The 17,373-nt window shown below is 44.0% G+C and overlaps 5 non-coding genes across 5 annotated transcripts; all 5 read right to left on the bottom strand.

Moving 5' to 3' along the window:
* Positions 1-770: 770 nt before the first annotated feature.
* TRNAE-UUC (transfer RNA glutamic acid (anticodon UUC)) lies at positions 771-842 on the bottom strand. Its single transcript has one exon. It is a non-coding gene; the product is annotated as a tRNA-Glu (tRNA).
* Positions 843-3,732: 2,890 nt separating this feature from the next.
* Positions 3,733-3,804, bottom strand: TRNAE-UUC (transfer RNA glutamic acid (anticodon UUC)). Its single transcript has one exon. It is a non-coding gene; the product is annotated as a tRNA-Glu (tRNA).
* A 2,890-nt stretch (positions 3,805-6,694) lies between these two features.
* On the bottom strand, positions 6,695-6,766 carry TRNAE-UUC (transfer RNA glutamic acid (anticodon UUC)). The gene has a single exon. It is a non-coding gene; the product is annotated as a tRNA-Glu (tRNA).
* A 2,890-nt stretch (positions 6,767-9,656) lies between these two features.
* Positions 9,657-9,728, bottom strand: TRNAE-UUC (transfer RNA glutamic acid (anticodon UUC)). The gene has a single exon. It is a non-coding gene; the product is annotated as a tRNA-Glu (tRNA).
* A 5,850-nt stretch (positions 9,729-15,578) lies between these two features.
* On the bottom strand, positions 15,579-15,650 carry TRNAE-UUC (transfer RNA glutamic acid (anticodon UUC)). Its single transcript has one exon. It is a non-coding gene; the product is annotated as a tRNA-Glu (tRNA).
* Positions 15,651-17,373: the final 1,723 nt, after the last annotated feature.

The raw sequence follows: 17,373 nt of genomic DNA, 5'->3' as shown, positions 1-17,373 counted from the left end.
AACATAAAAACAGAAATATACTTTTGCTGATGCAGAAACAAAGAAAACGTCTCGTCTGATGCTTCGAAATCTCCATTTAGCATGGCCCCTTAACTAACCACCAAGAGTCTTTGCACGGCTGGGAACCTTTGTAAAAGGGTCAGTGGGTCACTGTGAATGCAGCAGATCTTCACCCCTGTATTTCTTACAAAGAAGCAGAGTTTTATTCCAGGTACAGGAGGCATCTCTGGTGTCTGATACTACCGGTAGTGTTCAGCCTACCCTCTCTGAGAGAGCAGCAGTGAGGGTACAACGCACACTGGTTGCAAAATGTGGACACTGCAAACAACAGCTGCAATATCACAGATGATATAAAACACATAAAGTACTCAAGTCTTATACTAGAAACAACACAGCAGGGGAATCATGTCATAAAACAAATGATGAACCCACAGTATGGACGGGGCAGGTAATAAAATGCGAATTTCCCATGGTGGGACCACAGTCAATTGCTGCCTTCTTCTCTGTGCCCCGGTCTCTTTATATAATCTGTACTTTTTGTTGTGCAATAAAAGAAAAACAAGGAATAACCCTTCATAGTATTAATGTACAGGTCAAGGGCTGGGGAGAGAGGGCTGTAGATTTGGGGGTCGGTGTAAACCTCTGACGGCATTAGATGGAAGCAGAAGACAAAGCAAGTGACATTTATTAAGACTTTAGGTGCATTTAGGTTTATAGAAAAAAACTGAGAAAGATTAAAATGTCTGAGTAGTGAAAAAAAAAATATGCATTTCCCATACCGGGAGTCGAACCCGGGCCGCCTGGGTGAAAACCAGGAATCCTAACCGCTAGACCATATGGGAACTGTGAACTTTTTATACAGCTTAGTGTATGTGAGGTGTCTCCCAAGGTCACACTGCATTCCGTACACTGAGAGTTATATTGTTCTTCTCAGTAGTACACAATCAATTGGGGTAACAGACACCTCACTTCTGACAAAAGAGAAGGAATGACCAGAAGTCATCATTTATGCCACAACCTGTCAGGTCTCATTATTTACAACCTTAGAGCTTCTACACATACACAGAGCCCAGGACACGGAGGACAGCAGCAGTCCCTGCATTCACTATTACTAACCCCTCCCCTTGAGCCAGACAAAGCCACGCCCCTCCCGTAGGACACTCCTGGGTTTCCTCACCAGACTGATGGCCCCACAGACCCCTCTCCAGTTATCTTCCAGCTGCTTCCTTGACGACACTCCCCTGCACCTGTCATAGGCTCCAGGCTGCCCTCCTGGGGCTCGAGTTATACTCCTTCTCTATCTACTAACAGCACCGACTCCAGTCCTGACACTGGATTGGTTCACACAGAGAAGAAACAGCTCAGAAGCAGTCTGGGTTGTTCCCAGGTACCTGCATCTTCACAGAGTGACCGCCAGGGGGCAGCACAGCCAAAGCACTCACAGCCCACAAGGCTACAAATCATCAATTCGATGTCAGCAGCCTTGTCAGAGGCGCAGAGACTAGTAATTCCACAATATTTTGGGACAGCAGAGGAAGAAGCAAGTGCTGAGCTGAAGTGGTCACTGCTGTTTTGTCACAACACCAGACATATGTTCTTAAAAGCATGTAAGCACACATTCTTAGGAATTCTCGGTCGTCTTCTCCCTTTCTGACATTATACCAATTGTATACACCCGAATGGAGAAAAGTTAAAATATAAGGTACTAGGAATATGCGCCAAAGGTAGGCAAATTAAACATTTCAAGTACAAATATTACCATATTTATTGATGTAAAATGTAAACAAGTTAGACTGAAAATATGTGTGTGTGTTTACAAAGGATGTCTAAAGTGTATGCTGTGAGGTCAGGTTGCAGTTCACTACTTGCACTTGTGCCTTTCACAAGCGTGAGTACCCAGTTACACTAATGTCTGCTCTGACTTGTTATTCTGAGAGTCATGTGCTAAAGGGGGGCTTCCACCCTAGTTTGAGGGACCAGAGTACGAATGCCCCAGGGCACAGGAAGTACACAGTCCTCATTGATACAACTGTGGCCCAGTAACTTCTGACTGCCCTTTGACCCCACAGACTGGTACATATATGACATCAGACTATAGCACTGTGGTACATATGCACATATGTGCATGTACACGTCAGCCAGTTTTTTATTCATTTATGTGCTAATTCTGTTCAGCATCAGGATGTGATGTCGGATGAGACTGGTGGAGAGCGCCGAAGTCTCTGGTATTTCAAGACAAAACTAGAGACCTTTTCACACTCATATACTGCTCCAGGCAGATCTTCCACTGCAAATGCAAGTTATATGAGTCCAGCTGAAAACTGTTTATTTTTGGGTACTTGCTTTAGTCAAAGGTTACCATTTGCAACTCACAAAAAAAAAGCAAAGGGCAATTTCATACATTAACACTTTGGTAAAGTCGTTCTTTCACACCGTACATTTCCGTAAGTTTCTCTTTCCTTGTAAGTTATCCGGTGTGAAGGCCAAGTGGAGTCAGGTCCACACTGTGCATCTTACAGTTGTGTAGCCAGAGTAGAGAGGTGTCCACACAGACACAGGACGTAGACAACACCTGTGTGTAGCATCAAGTGTCCCCAGCAACGCCTATAGTATAATGTATAGATGCCCCCAAACCACAGAAACCACGAGGGGAATGAAAAGAGGAAGAGACGGGTTATGTCAGAGATACAAATGGTGTCCTGCTCAAGACCTGCAATAAATTAAAACAAAAGTATTATTACAAACATTCCAGGTCCTACCGATATTGGAACTCAGATTGCTGGATTCAGAGTCCAGAGTGCTAATCATTACACGGTGGAACCAACGTCCACGATCCTCAACCCTAGGAGTCCTGAAGCAGTGTCAGTCGCCACCTACTGTCTATCGCTTGAATTCGTTCACACTGTAAATCAAACATGACAAATCCAACAGCACAACTAAAATGTGTATTTCACAAGTAATAACATAAAAACAGAAATATACTTTTGCTGATGCAGAAACAAAGAAAACGTCTCGTCTGATGCTTCAAAATCTCCATTTAGCATGGCCCCTTAACTAACCACCAAGAGTCTTTGCACGGCTGGGAACCTTTGTAAAAGGGTCAGTGGGTCACTGTGAATGCAGCAGATCTTCACCCCTGTATTTCTTACAAAGAAGCAGAGTTTTATTCCAGGTACAAGAGGCATCTCTGGTGTCTGATACTACTGGTAGTGTTCAGCCTACCCTCTCTGAGAGAGCAGCAGTGAGGGTACAAAGCACACTGGTTGCAAAATGTGGACACTGCAAACAACAGCTGCAATATCACAGATGATATAAAACACATAAAGTACTCAAGTCTTATACTAGAAACAACACAGCAGGGGAATCATGTCATAAAACAAATGATGAACCCACAGAATGGACGGGGCAGGTAATAAAATGCGAATTTCCCATGGTGGGACCACAGTCAATTGCTGCCTTCTTCTCTGTGCCCCGGTCTCTTTATATAATCTGTACTTTTTGTTGTGCAATAAAAGAAAAACAAGGAATAACCCTTCATAGTATTAATGTACAGGTCAAGGGCTGGGGAGAGAGGGCTGTAGATTTGTGGGTCGGTGTAAACCTCTGACGGCATTAGATGGAAGCAGAAGACAAAGCAAGTGACATTTATTAAGACTTTAGGTGCATTTAGGTTTATAGAAAAAAACTGAGAAAGATTAAAATGTCTGAGTAGTGAAAAAAAAATATATGGATTTCCCATACCGGGAGTCGAACCCAGGCCTCCTGGGTGAAAACCAGGAATCCTAACCTCTAGACCATATGGGAACTGTGAACTTTTTATACAGCTTAGTGTATGTGAGGTGTCTCCCAAGGTCACAGTGCTTTCCGTACACTGAGAGTTATATTGTTCTTCTCAGTAGTACTCAATCAATTGGGGTAACAGACACCTCACTTCTGACAAAAGAGAAGGAATGACCAGAAGTCATCATTTATGCCACAACCTGTCAGGTCTCATTATTTACAACCTTAGAGCTTCTACACATACACAGAGCCCAGGACACGGAGGACAGCAGCAGTCCCTGCATTCACTATTACTAACCCCTCCCCTTGAGCCAGACAAAGCCACGCCCCTCCCGTAGGACACTCCTGGGTTTCCTCACCAGACTGATGGCCCCACAGACCCCTCTCCAGTTATCTTCCAGCTGCTTCCTTGACGACACTCCCCTGCACCTGTCATAGGCTCCAGGCTGCCCTCCTGGGGCTCGAGTTATACTCCTTCTCTATCTACTAACAGCACCGACTCCAGTCCTGACACTGGATTGGTTCACACAGAGAAGAAACAGCTCAGAAGCAGTCTGGGTTGTTCCCAGGTACCTGCATCTTCACAGAGTGTCCGCCAGGGGGCAGCACAGCCAAAGCACTCACAGCCCACAAGGCTACAAATCATCAATTCGATGTCAGCAGCCTTGTCAGAGGCGCAGAGACTAGTAATTCCACAATATTTTGGGACAGCAGAGGAAGAAGCAAGTGCTGAGCTGAAGTGGTCACTGCTGTTTTGTCACAACACCAGACATATGTTCTTAAAAGCATGTAAGCACACATTCTTAGGAATTCTCGGTCGTCTTCTCCCTTTCTGACATTATACCAATTGTATACACCCGAATGGAGAAAAGTTAAAATATAAGGTACTAGGAATATGCGCCAAAGGTAGGCAAATTAAACATTTCAAGTACAAATATTACCATATTTATTGATGTAAAATGTAAACAAGTTAGACTGAAAATATGTGTGTGTGTTTACAAAGGATGTCTAAAGTGTATGCTGTGAGGTCAGGTTGCAGTTCACTACTTGCACTTGTGCCTTTCACAAGCGTGAGTACCCAGTTACACTAATGTCTGCTCTGACTTGTTATTCTGAGAGTCATGTGCTAAAGGGGGGCTTCCACCCTAGTTTGAGGGACCAGAGTACGAATGCCCCAGGGCACAGGAAGTACACAGTCCTCATTGCTACAACTGTGGCCCAGTAACTTCTGACTGCCCTTTGACCCCACAGACTGGCACATATATGACATCAGACTATAGCACTGTGGTACATATGCACATATGTGCATGTACACGTCAGCCAGTTTTTTATTCATTTATGTGCTAATTCTGTTCAGCATCAGGATGTGATGTCGAAAGAGACTGGTGGAGAGCGCCGAAGTCTCTGGTATTTCAAGACAAAACTAGAGACCTTTTCACACTCATATACTGCTCCAGGCAGATCTTCCACTGCAAATGCAAGTTATATGAGTCCAGCTGAAAACTGTTTATTTTTGGGTACTTGCTTTAGTCAAAGGTTACCATTTGCAACTCACAAAAAAAAAGCAAAGGGCAATTTCATACATTAACACTTTGGTAAAGTCGTTCTTTCACACCGTACATTTCCGTAAGTTTCTCTTTCCTTGTAAGTTATCCGGTGTGAAGGCCAAGTGGAGTCAGGTCCACACTGTGCATCTTACAGTTGTGTAGCCAGAGTAGAGAGGTGTCCACACAGACACAGGACGTAGACAACACCTGTGTGTAGCATCAAGTGTCCCCAGCAACGCCTATAGTATAATGTATAGATGCCCCCAAACCACAGAAACCACGAGGGGAATGAAAAGAGGAAGAGACGGGTTATGTCAGAGATACAAATGGTGTCCTGCTCAAGACCTGCAATAAATTAAAACAAAAGTATTATTACAAACATTCCAGGTCCTACCGATATTGGAACTCAGATTGCTGGATTCAGAGTCCAGAGTGCTAATCATTACACGGTGGAACCAACGTCCACGATCCTCAACCCTAGGAGTCCTGAAGCAGTGTCAGTCGCCACCTACTGTCTATCGCTTGAATTCGTTCACACTGTAAATCAAACATGACAAATCCAACAGCACAACTAAAATGTGTATTTCACAAGTAATAACATAAAAACAGAAATATACTTTTGCTGATGCAGAAACAAAGAAAACGTCTCGTCTGATGCTTCAAAATCTCCATTTAGCATGGCCCCTTAACTAACCACCAAGAGTCTTTGCACTGCTGGAAACCTTTGTAAAAGGGTCAGTGGGTCACTGTGAATGCAGCAGATCTTCACCCCTGTATTTCTTACAAAGAAGCAGAGTTTTATTCCAGGTACAGGAGGCATCTCTGGTGTCTGATACTACTGGTAGTGTTCAGCCTACCCTCTCTGAGAGAGCAGCAGTGAGGGTACAAAGCACACTGGTTGCAAAATGTGGACACTGCAAACAACAGCTGCAATATCACAGATGATATAAAACACATAAAGTACTCAAGTCTTATACTAGAAACAACACAGCAGGGGAATCATGTCATAAAACAAATGATGAACCCACAGTATGGACGGGGCAGGTAATAAAATGCGAATTTCCCATGGTGGGACCACAGTCAATTGCTGCCTTCTTCTCTGTGCCCCGGTCTCTTTATATAATCTGTACTTTTTGTTGTGCAATAAAAGAAAAACAAAGAATAACCCTTCATAGTATTAATGTACAGGTCAAGGGCTGGGGAGAGAGGGCTGTAGATTTGGGGGTCGGTGTAAACCTCTGACGGCATTAGATGGAAGCAGAAGACAAAGCAAGTGACATTTATTAAGACTTTAGGTGCATTTAGGTTTATAGAAAAAAACTGAGAAAGATTAAAATGTCTGAGTAGTGAAAAAAAAAAATATGGATTTCCCATACCGGGAGTCGAACCCAGGCCTCCTGGGTGAAAACCAGGAATCCTAACCGCTAGACAATATGGGAACTGTGAACTTTTTATACAGCTTAGTGTATGTGAGGTGTCTCCCAAGGTCACACTGCATTCCGTACACTGAGAGTTATATTGTTCTTCTCAGTAGTACACAATCAATTGGGGTAACAGACACCTCACTTCTGACAAAAGAGAAGGAATGACCAGAAGTCATCATTTATGCCACAACCTGTCAGGTCTCATTATTTACAACCTTAGAGCTTCTACACATACACAGAGCCCAGGACACGGAGGACAGCAGCAGTCCCTGCATTCACTATTACTAACCCCTCCCCATGAGCCAGACAAAGCCACGCCCCTCCCGTAGGACACTCCTGGGTTTCCTCACCAGACTGATGGCCCCACAGACCCCTCTCCAGTTATCTTCCAGCTGCTTCCTTGACGACACTCCCCTGCACCTGTCATAGGCTCCAGGCTGCCCTCCTGGGGCTCGAGTTATACTCCTTCTCTATCTACTAACAGCACCGACTCCAGTCCTGACACTGGATTGGTTCACACAGAGAAGAAACAGCTCAGAAGCAGTCTGGGTTGTTCCCAGGTACCTGCATCTTCACAGAGTGTCCGCCAGGGGGCAGCACAGCCAAAGCACTCACAGCCCACAAGGCTACAAATCATCAATTCGATGTCAGCAGCCTTGTCAGAGGCGCAGAGACTAGTAATTCCACAATATTTTGGGACAGCAGAGGAAGAAGCAAGTGCTGAGCTGAAGTGGTCACTGCTGTTTTGTCACAACACCAGACATATGTTCTTAAAAGCATGTAAGCACACATTCTTAGGAATTCTCGGTCGTCTTCTCCCTTTCTGACATTATACCAATTGTATACACCCGAATGGAGAAAAGTTAAAATATAAGGTACTAGGAATATGCGCCAAAGGTAGGCAAATTAAACATTTCAAGTACAAATATTACCATATTTATTGATGTAAAATGTAAACAAGTTAGACTGAAAATATGTGTGTGTGTTTACAAAGGATGTCTAAAGTGTATGCTGTGAGGTCAGGTTGCAGTTCACTACTTGCACTTGTGCCTTTCACAAGCGTGAGTACCCAGTTACACTAATGTCTGCTCTGACTTGTTATTCTGAGAGTCATGTGCTAAAGGGGGGCTTCCACCCTAGTTTGAGGGACCAGAGTACGAATGCCCCAGGGCACAGGAAGTACACAGTCCTCATTGATACAACTGTGGCCCAGTAACTTCTGACTGCCCTTTGACCCCACAGACTGGCACATATATGACATCAGACTATAGCACTGTGGTACATATGCACATATGTGCATGTACACGTCAGCCAGTTTTTTATTCATTTATGTGCTAATTCTGTTCAGCATCAGGATGTGATGTCGAAAGAGACTGGTGGAGAGCGCCGAAGTCTCTGGTATTTCAAGACAAAACTAGAGACCTTTTCACACTCATATACTGCTCCAGGCAGATCTTCCACTGCAAATGCAAGTTATATGAGTCCAGCTGAAAACTGTTTATTTTTGGGTACTTGCTTTAGTCAAAGGTTACCATTTGCAACTCACAAAAAAAAAGCAAAGGGCAATTTCATACATTAACACTTTGGTAAAGTCGTTCTTTCACACCGTACATTTCCGTAAGTTTCTCTTTCCTTGTAAGTTATCCGGTGTGAAGGCCAAGTGGAGTCAGGTCCACACTGTGCATCTTACAGTTGTGTAGCCAGAGTAGAGAGGTGTCCACACAGACACAGGACGTAGACAACACCTGTGTGTAGCATCAAGTGTCCCCAGCAACGCCTATAGTATAATGTATAGATGCCCCCAAACCACAGAAACCACGAGGGGAATGAAAAGAGGAAGAGACGGGTTATGTCAGAGATACAAATGGTGTCCTGCTCAAGACCTGCAATAAATTAAAACAAAAGTATTATTACAAACATTCCAGGTCCTACCGATATTGGAACTCAGATTGCTGGATTCAGAGTCCAGAGTGCTAATCATTACACGGTGGAACCAACGTCCACGATCCTCAACCCTAGGAGTCCTGAAGCAGTGTCAGTCGCCACCTACTGTCTATCGCTTGAATTCGTTCACACTGTAAATCAAACATGACAAATCCAACAGCACAACTAAAATGTGTATTTCACAAGTAATAACATAAAAACAGAAATATACTTTTGCTGATGCAGAAACAAAGAAAACGTCTCGTCTGATGCTTCAAAATCTCCATTTAGCATGGCCCCTTAACTAACCACCAAGAGACTTTGCACGGCTGGAAACCTTTGTAAAAGGGTCAGTGGGTCACTGTGAATGCAGCAGATCTTCACCCCTGTATTTCTTACAAAGAAGCAGAGTTTTATTCCAGGTACAGGAGGCATCTCTGGTGTCTGATACTACTGGTAGTGTTCAGCCTACCCTCTCTGAGAGAGCAGCAGTGAGGGTACAAAGCACACTGGTTGCAAAATGTGGACACTGCAAACAACAGCTGCAATATCACAGATGATATAAAACACATAAAGTACTCAAGTCTTATACTAGAAACAACACAGCAGGGGAATCATGTCATAAAACAAATGATGAACCCACAGTATGGACGGGGCAGGTAATAAAATGCGAATTTCTCATGGTGGGACCACAGTCAATTGCTGCCTTCTTCTCTGTGCCCCGGTCTCTTTATATAATCTGTACTTTTTGTTGTGCAATAAAAGAAAAACAAAGAATAACCCTTCATAGTATTAATGTACAGGTCAAGGGCTGGGGAGAGAGGGCTGTAGATTTGGGGGTCGGTGTAAACCTCTGACGGCATTAGATGGAAGCAGAAGACAAAGCAAGTGACATTTATTAAGACTTTAGGTGCATTTAGGTTTATAGAAAAAAACTGAGAAAGATTAAAATGTCTGAGTAGTGAAAAAAAAAAATATGGATTTCCCATACCGGGAGTCGAACCCAGGCCTCCTGGGTGAAAACCAGGAATCCTAACCGCTAGACCATATGGGAACTGTGAACTTTTTATACAGCTTAGTGTATGTGAGGTGTCTCCCAAGGTCACACTGCATTCCGTACACTGAGAGTTATATTGTTCTTCTCAGTAGTACACAATCAATTGGGGTAACAGACACCTCACTTCTGACAAAAGAGAAGGAATGACCAGAAGTCATCATTTATGCCACAACCTGTCAGGTCTCATTATTTACAACCTTAGAGCTTCTACACATACACAGAGCCCAGGACACGGAGGACAGCAGCAGTCCCTGCATTCACTATTACTAACCCCTCCCCATGAGCCAGACAAAGCCACGCCCCTCCCGTAGGACACTCCTGGGTTTCCTCACCAGACTGATGGCCCCACAGACCCCTCTCCAGTTATCTTCCAGCTGCTTCCTTGACGACACTCCCCTGCACCTGTCACAGGCTCCAGGCTGCCCTCCTGGGGCTCGAGTTATACTCCTTCTCTATCTACTAACAGCACCGACTCCAGTCCTGACACTGGATTGGTTCACACAGAGAAGAAACAGCTCAGAAGTAGTCTGGGTTGTTCCCAGGTACCTGCATCTTCACAGAGTGACTGCCAGGGGGCAGCACAGCCAAAGCACTCACAGCCCACAAGGCTACAAATCATCAATTGGATGTCAGCAGCCTTGTCAGAGGCGCAGAGACTAGTAATTCCACAATATTTTGGGACAGCAGAGGAAGAAGCAAGTGCTGAGCTGAAGTGGTCACTGCTGTTTTGTCACAACACCAGACATATGTTCTTAAAAGCATGTAAGCACACATTCTTAAGAATTCTCGGTATTCTTCTCCCTTTCTGACATTATACCAATTGTATACAGCCGAATGGAGAAAAGTTAAAATATAAGGTACTAGGAATATGCGCCAAAGGTAGGCAAATTAAACATTTCAAGTACAAATATTACCATATTTATTGTTGTAAAATGTAAACAAGTTAGACTGAAAATATGTGTGTGTGTTTACAAAGGATGTCTAAAGTGTATGCTGTGAGGTCAGGTTGCAGTTCACTACTTGCACTTGTGCCTTTCACAAGTGTGAGTACCCAGTTACACTAATGTCTTCTCTGACTTGTTATTCTGAGAGTCATGTACTAAAGGGGGGCTTCCACCCTAGTTTGAGGGACCAGAGTACGAATGCCCCAGGGCACAGGAAGTACACAGTCCTCATTGATACAACTGTGGCCCAGTAACTTCTGACTGCCCTTTGACCCCACAGACTGGCACATGTATGTCATCAGACTATAGCACTGTGGTACATATGCACACATGTGCATGTACACGTCAGCCAGTTTTTTATTCATTTATGTGCTAATACTGTTCAGCATCAGGATGTGATGTCGAAGGAGACTGTTAGAGAGCGCCGAAGTCTCTGGTATTTCAAGACAAAACTAGAGACCTTTTCACACTCATATACTGCTCCAGGCAGATCTTCCACTGCAAATGCAAGTTATATGAGTCCAGCTGAAAACTGTTTATTTTTGGGTACTTGCTTTAGTCAAAGGTTACCATTTGCAACTCACAAAAAAAAAGCAAAGGGCAATTTCATACATTAACACTTTGGTAAAGTCGTTCTTTCACACCGTACATTTCCGTAAGTTTCTCTCTCCTTGTAAGTTATCCGGTGTGAAGGCCAAGTGGAGTCAGGTCCACACTGTGCATCTTACAGTTGTGTAGCCAGAGTAGAGAGGTGTCCACACAGACACAGGACGTAGACAACACCTGTGTGTAGCATCAAGTGTCCCCAGCAACGCCTATAGAATAATGTATAGATGCCCCCAAACCGCAGAAACCACGAGGGGAATGAAAAGAGGAAGAGACGGGTTATGTCAGAGATACAAATGGTTTCCTGCTCAAGACCTGCAATAAATTAAAACAAAAGTATTATTACAAACATTCCAGGTCCTACCGATATTGGAACTCAGATTGCTGGATTCAGAGTCCAGAGTGCTAATCATTACACGATGGAACCAACGTCCACGATCCTCAACCCTAGGAGTCCTGAAGCAGTGTCAGTCGCCACCTACTGTCTATCGCTTGAATTCGTTCACACTGTAAATCAAACATGGCAAATCCAACAGCACAACTAAAATGTGTATTTCACAAGTAATAACATAAAAACAGAAATATACTTTTGCTGATGCAGAAACAAAGAAAACGTCTCGTCTGATGCTTCGAAATCTCTATTTAGCATGGCCCCTTAACTAACCACCAAGAGTCTTTGCACGGCTAGGAACCTTTGTAAAAGGGTCAGTGGGTCACTGTGAATGCAGCAGATCTTCACCCCTGTATTTCTTACAAAGAAGCAGAGTTTTATTCCAGGTACAGGAGGCATCTCTGGTGTCTGATACTACCGGTAGTGTTCAGCCTACCTCTCTGAGAGAGCAGCAGTGAGGGTACAACGCACACTGGTTGCAAAATGTGGACACTGCAAACAACAGCTGCAATATCACAGATGATATAAAACACATAAAGTACTCAAGTCTTATACTAGAAACAACACAGCAGGGGAATCATGTCATAAAACAAATGATGAACCCACAGTATGGACGGGGCAGGTAATAAAATGCGAATTTCCCATGGTGGGACCACAGTCAATTGCTGCCTTCTTCTCTGTGCCCCGGTCTCTTTATATAATCTGTACTTTTTGTTGTGCAATAAAAGAAAAACAAGGAATAACCCTTCATAGTATTAATGTACAGGTCAAGGGCTGGGGAGAGAGGGCTGTAGATTTGGGGGTCGGTGTAAACCTCTGACGGCATTAGATGGAAGCAGAAGACAAAGCAAGTGACATTTATTAAGACTTTAGGTGCATTTAGGTTTATAGAAAAAAACTGAGAAAGATTAAAATGTCTGAGTAGTGAAAAAAAAAATATGGATTTTCCATACCAGGAGTCGAACTCGGGCCGCCTGGGTGAAAACCAGGAATCCTAACTGCTAGACCATATGGGAACTGTGAACTTTTTATACAGCTTAGTGTATGTGAGGTGTCTCCCAAGGTCACACTGCATTCCGTACACTGAGAGTTATATTGTTCTTCTCAGTAGTACACAATCAATTGGGGTAACAGACACCTCACTTCTGACAAAAGAGAAGGAATGACCAGAAGTCATCATTTCTGCCACAACCTGTCAGGTCTCATTATTTACAACCTTAGAGCTTCTACACATACACAGAGCCCAGGACACGGAGGACAGCAGCAGTCCCTGCATTCACTATTACTAACCCCTCCCCTTGAGCCAGACAAAGCCACGCCCCTCCCGTAGGACACTCCTGGGTTTCCTCACCAGACTGATGGCCCCACAGACCCCTCTCCAGTTATCTTCCAGCTGCTTCCTTGACGACACTCCCCTGCACCTGTCACAGGCTCCAGGCTGCCCTCCTGGGGCTCGAGTTATACTCCTTCTCTATCTACTAACAGCACCGACTCCAGTCCTGACACTGGATTGGTTCACACAGAGAAGAAACAGCTCAGAAGTAGTCTGGGTTGTTCCCAGGTACCTGCATCTTCACAGAGTGACTGCCAGGGGGCAGCACAGCCAAAGCACTCACAGCCCACAAGGCTACAAATCATCAATTGGATGTCAGCAGCCTTGTCAGAGGCGCAGAGACTAGTAATTCCACAATATTTTGGGACAGCAGAGGAAGAAGCAAGTGCTGAGCTGAAGTGGTCACTGCTGTTTTGTCACAACACCAGACATATGTTCTTAAAAGCATGTAAGCACACATTCTTAAGAATTCTCGGTAGTCTTCTCCCTTTCTGACATTATACCAATTGTATACACCCGAATGGAGAAAAGTTAAAATATAAGGTACTAGGAATATGCGCCAAAGGTAGGCAAATTAAACATTTCAAGTACAAATATTACCATATTTATTGATGTAAAATGTAAACAAGTTAGACTGAAAATGTGTGTGTGTGTTTACAAAGGATGTCTAAAGTGTATGCTGTGAGGTCAGGTTGCAGTTCACTACTTGCACTTGTGCCTTTCACAAGTGTGAGTACCCAGTTACACTAATGTCTTCTCTGACTTGTTATTCTGTGAGTCATGTACTAAAGGGGGGCTTCCACCCTAGTTTGAGGGACCAGAGTACGAATGCCCTAGGGCACAGGAAGTACACAGTCCTCATTGATACAACTGTGGCCCAGTAACTTCTGACTGCCCTTTGACCCCACAGACTGGCACATGTATGTCATCAGACTATAGCACCGTGGTACATATGCACACATGTGCATGTACACGTCAGCCAGTTTTTTATTCATTTATGTGCTAATACTGTTCAGCATCAGGATGTGATGTCGAAGGAGACTGTTAGAGAGCGCCGAAGTCTCTGGTATTTCAAGACAAAACTAGAGACCTTTTCACACTCATATACTGCTCCAGGCAGATCTTCCACTGCAAATGCAAGTTATATGAGTCCAGCTGAAAACTGTTTATTTTTGGGTACTTGCTTTAGTCAAAGGTTACCATTTGCAACTCACAAAAAAAAAGCAAAGGGCAATTTCATACATTAACACTTTGGTAAAGTCGTTCTTTCACACCGTACATTTCCGTAAGTTTCTCTCTCCTTGTAAGTTATCCGGTGTGAAGGCCAAGTGGAGTCAGGTCCACACTGTGCATCTTACAGTTATGTAGCCAGAGTAGGGAGGTGTCCACACAGACACAGGACGTAGACAACACCTGTGTGTAGCATCAAGTGTCCCCAGCAACGCCTATAGAATAATGTATAGATGCCCCCAAACCGCAGAAACCACGAGGGGAATGAAAAGAGGAAGAGACGGGTTATGTCAGAGATACAAATGGTTTCCTGCTCAAGACCTGCAATAAATTAAAACAAAAGTATTATTACAAACATTCCAGGTCCTACCGATATTGGAACTCAGATTGCTGGATTCAGAGTCCAGAGTGCTAATCATTACACGATGGAACCAACGTCCACGATCCTCAACCCTAGGAGTCCTGAAGCAGTGTCAGTCGCCACCTACTGTCTATCGCTTGAATTCGTTCACACTGTAAATCAAACATGACAAATCCAACAGCACAACTAAAATGTGTATTTCACAAGTAATAACATAAAAACAGAAATATACTTTTGCTGATGCAGAAACAAAGAAAACGTCTCGTCTGATGCTTCGAAATCTCCATTTAGCATGGCCCCTTAACTAACCACCAAGAGTCTTTGCACGGCTGGGAACCTTTGTAAAAGGGTCAGTGGGTCACTGTGAATGCAGCAGATCTTCACCCCTGTATTTCTTACAAAGAAGCAGAGTTTTATTCCAGGTACAGGAGGCATCTCTGGTGTCTGATTCTACCGGTAGTGTTCAGCCTACCCTCTCTGAGAGAGCAGCAGTGAGGGTACAAAGCACACTGGTTGCAAAATGTGGACACTGCAAACAACAGCTGCAATATCACAGATGATATAAAACACATAAAGTACTCAAGTCTTATACTAGAAACAACACAGCAGGGGAATCATGTCATAAAACAAATGATGAACCCACAGTATGGACGGGGCAGGTAATAAAATGCGAATTTCCCATGGTGGGACCACAGTCAATTGCTGCCTTCTTCTCTGTGCCCCGGTCTCTTTATATAATCTGTACTTTTTGTTGTGCAATAAAAGAAAAACAAGGAATAACCCTTCATAGTATTAATGTACAGGTCAAGGGCTGGGGAGAGAGGGCTGTAGATTTGGGGGTCGGTGTAAACCTCTGACGGCATTAGATGGAAGCAGAAGACAAAGCAAGTGACATTTATTAAGACTTTAGGTGCATTTAGGTTTATAGAAAAAAACTGAGAAAGATTAAAATGTCTGAGTAGTGAAAAAAAAAAATATGGATTTCCCATACCGGGAGTCGAACCCAGGCCGCCTGGGTGAAAACCAGGAATCCTAACCGCTAGACCATATGGGAACTGTGAACTTTTTATACAGCTTAGTGTATGTGAGGTGTCTCCCAAGGTCACACTGCATTCCGTACACTGAGAGTTATATTGTTCTTCTCAGTAGTACACAATCAATTGGGGTAACAGACACCTCACTTCTGACAAAAGAGAAGGAATGACCAGAAGTCATCATTTATGCCACAACCTGTCAGGTCTCATTATTTACAACCTTAGAGCTTCTATACATACACAGAGCCCAGGACACGGAGGACAGCAGCAGTCCCTGCATTCACTATTACTAACCCCTCCCCTTGAGCCAGACAAAGCCACGCCCCTCCCGTAGGACACTCCTGGGTTTCCTCACCAGACTGATGGCCCCACAGACCCCTCTCCAGTTATCTTCCAGCTGCTTCCTTGACGACACTCCCCTGCACCTGTCACAGGCTCCAGGCTGCCCTCCTGGGGCTCGAGTTATACTCCTTCTCTATCTACTAACAGCACCGACTCCAGTCCTGACACTGGATTGGTTCACACAGAGAAGAAACAGCTCAGAAGTAGTCTGGATTGTTCCCAGGTACCTGCATCTTCACAGAGTGACTGCCAGGGGGCAGCACAGCCAAAGCACTCACAGCCCACAAGGCTACAAATAATCAATTGGATGTCAGCAGCCTTGTCAGAGGCGCAGAGACTAGTAATTCCACAATATTTTGGGACAGCAGAGGAAGAAGCAAGTGCTGAGCTGAAGTGGTCACTGCTGTTTTGTCACAACACCAGACATATGTTCTTAAAAGCATGTAAGCACACATTCTTAGGAATTCTCGGTCGTCTTCTCCCTTTCTGACATTATACCAATTGTATACACCCGAATGGAGAAAAGTTAAAATATAAGGTACTAGGAATATGCGCCAAAGGTAGGCAAATTAAACATTTCAAGTACAAATATTACCATATTTATTGATGTAAAATGTAAACAAGTTAGACTGAAAATATGTGTGTGTGTTTACAAAGGATGTCTAAAGTGTATGCTGTGAGGTCAGGTTGCAGTTCACTACTTGCACTTGTGCCTTTCACAAGTGTGAGTACCCAGTTACACTAATGTCTGCTCTGACTTGTTATTCTGAGAGTCATGTGCTAAAGGGGGGCTTCCACCCTAGTTTGAGGGACCAGAGTATGAATGCCCCCGGGCACAGGAAGTACGCAGTCCTCATTGATACAACTGTGGCCCAGTAACTTCTGACTGCCCTTTGACCCCACAGACTGGCACATATATGTCATCAGACTATAGCACCGTGGTACATATGCACACATGTGCATGTACACGTCAGCCAGTTTTTTATTCATTTATGTGCTAATACTGTTCAGCATCAGGATGTGATGTCGAAGGAGACTGGTGGAGAGCGCCGAAGTCTCTGGTATTTCAAGACAAAACTAGAGACCTTTTCACACTCATATACTGCTCCAGGCAGATCTTCCACTGCAAATGCAAGTTATATGAGTCCAGCTGAAAACTGTTTATTTTTGGGTACTTGCTTTAGTCAAAGGTTACCATTTGCAACTCACAAAAAAAAAGCAAAGGGCAATTTCATACATTAACACTTTGGTAAAGTCGTTCTTTCACACCGTACATTTCCGTAAGTTTCTCTCTCCTTGTAAGTTATCCGGTGTGAAGGCCAAGTGGAGTCAGGTCCACACTGTGCATCTTACAGTTGTGTAGCCAGAGTAGAGAGGTGTCCACACAGACACAGGACGTAG

Source organism: Pleurodeles waltl, unplaced genomic scaffold (genome assembly GCF_031143425.1).
Source record: "Pleurodeles waltl isolate 20211129_DDA unplaced genomic scaffold, aPleWal1.hap1.20221129 scaffold_39, whole genome shotgun sequence".
Taxonomy (NCBI): Eukaryota; Metazoa; Chordata; class Amphibia; order Caudata; family Salamandridae; genus Pleurodeles; species Pleurodeles waltl.
The sequence above is the reverse complement of the archived record's forward strand: the minus strand, read 5'-3'. Positions and strand labels throughout refer to the sequence as shown.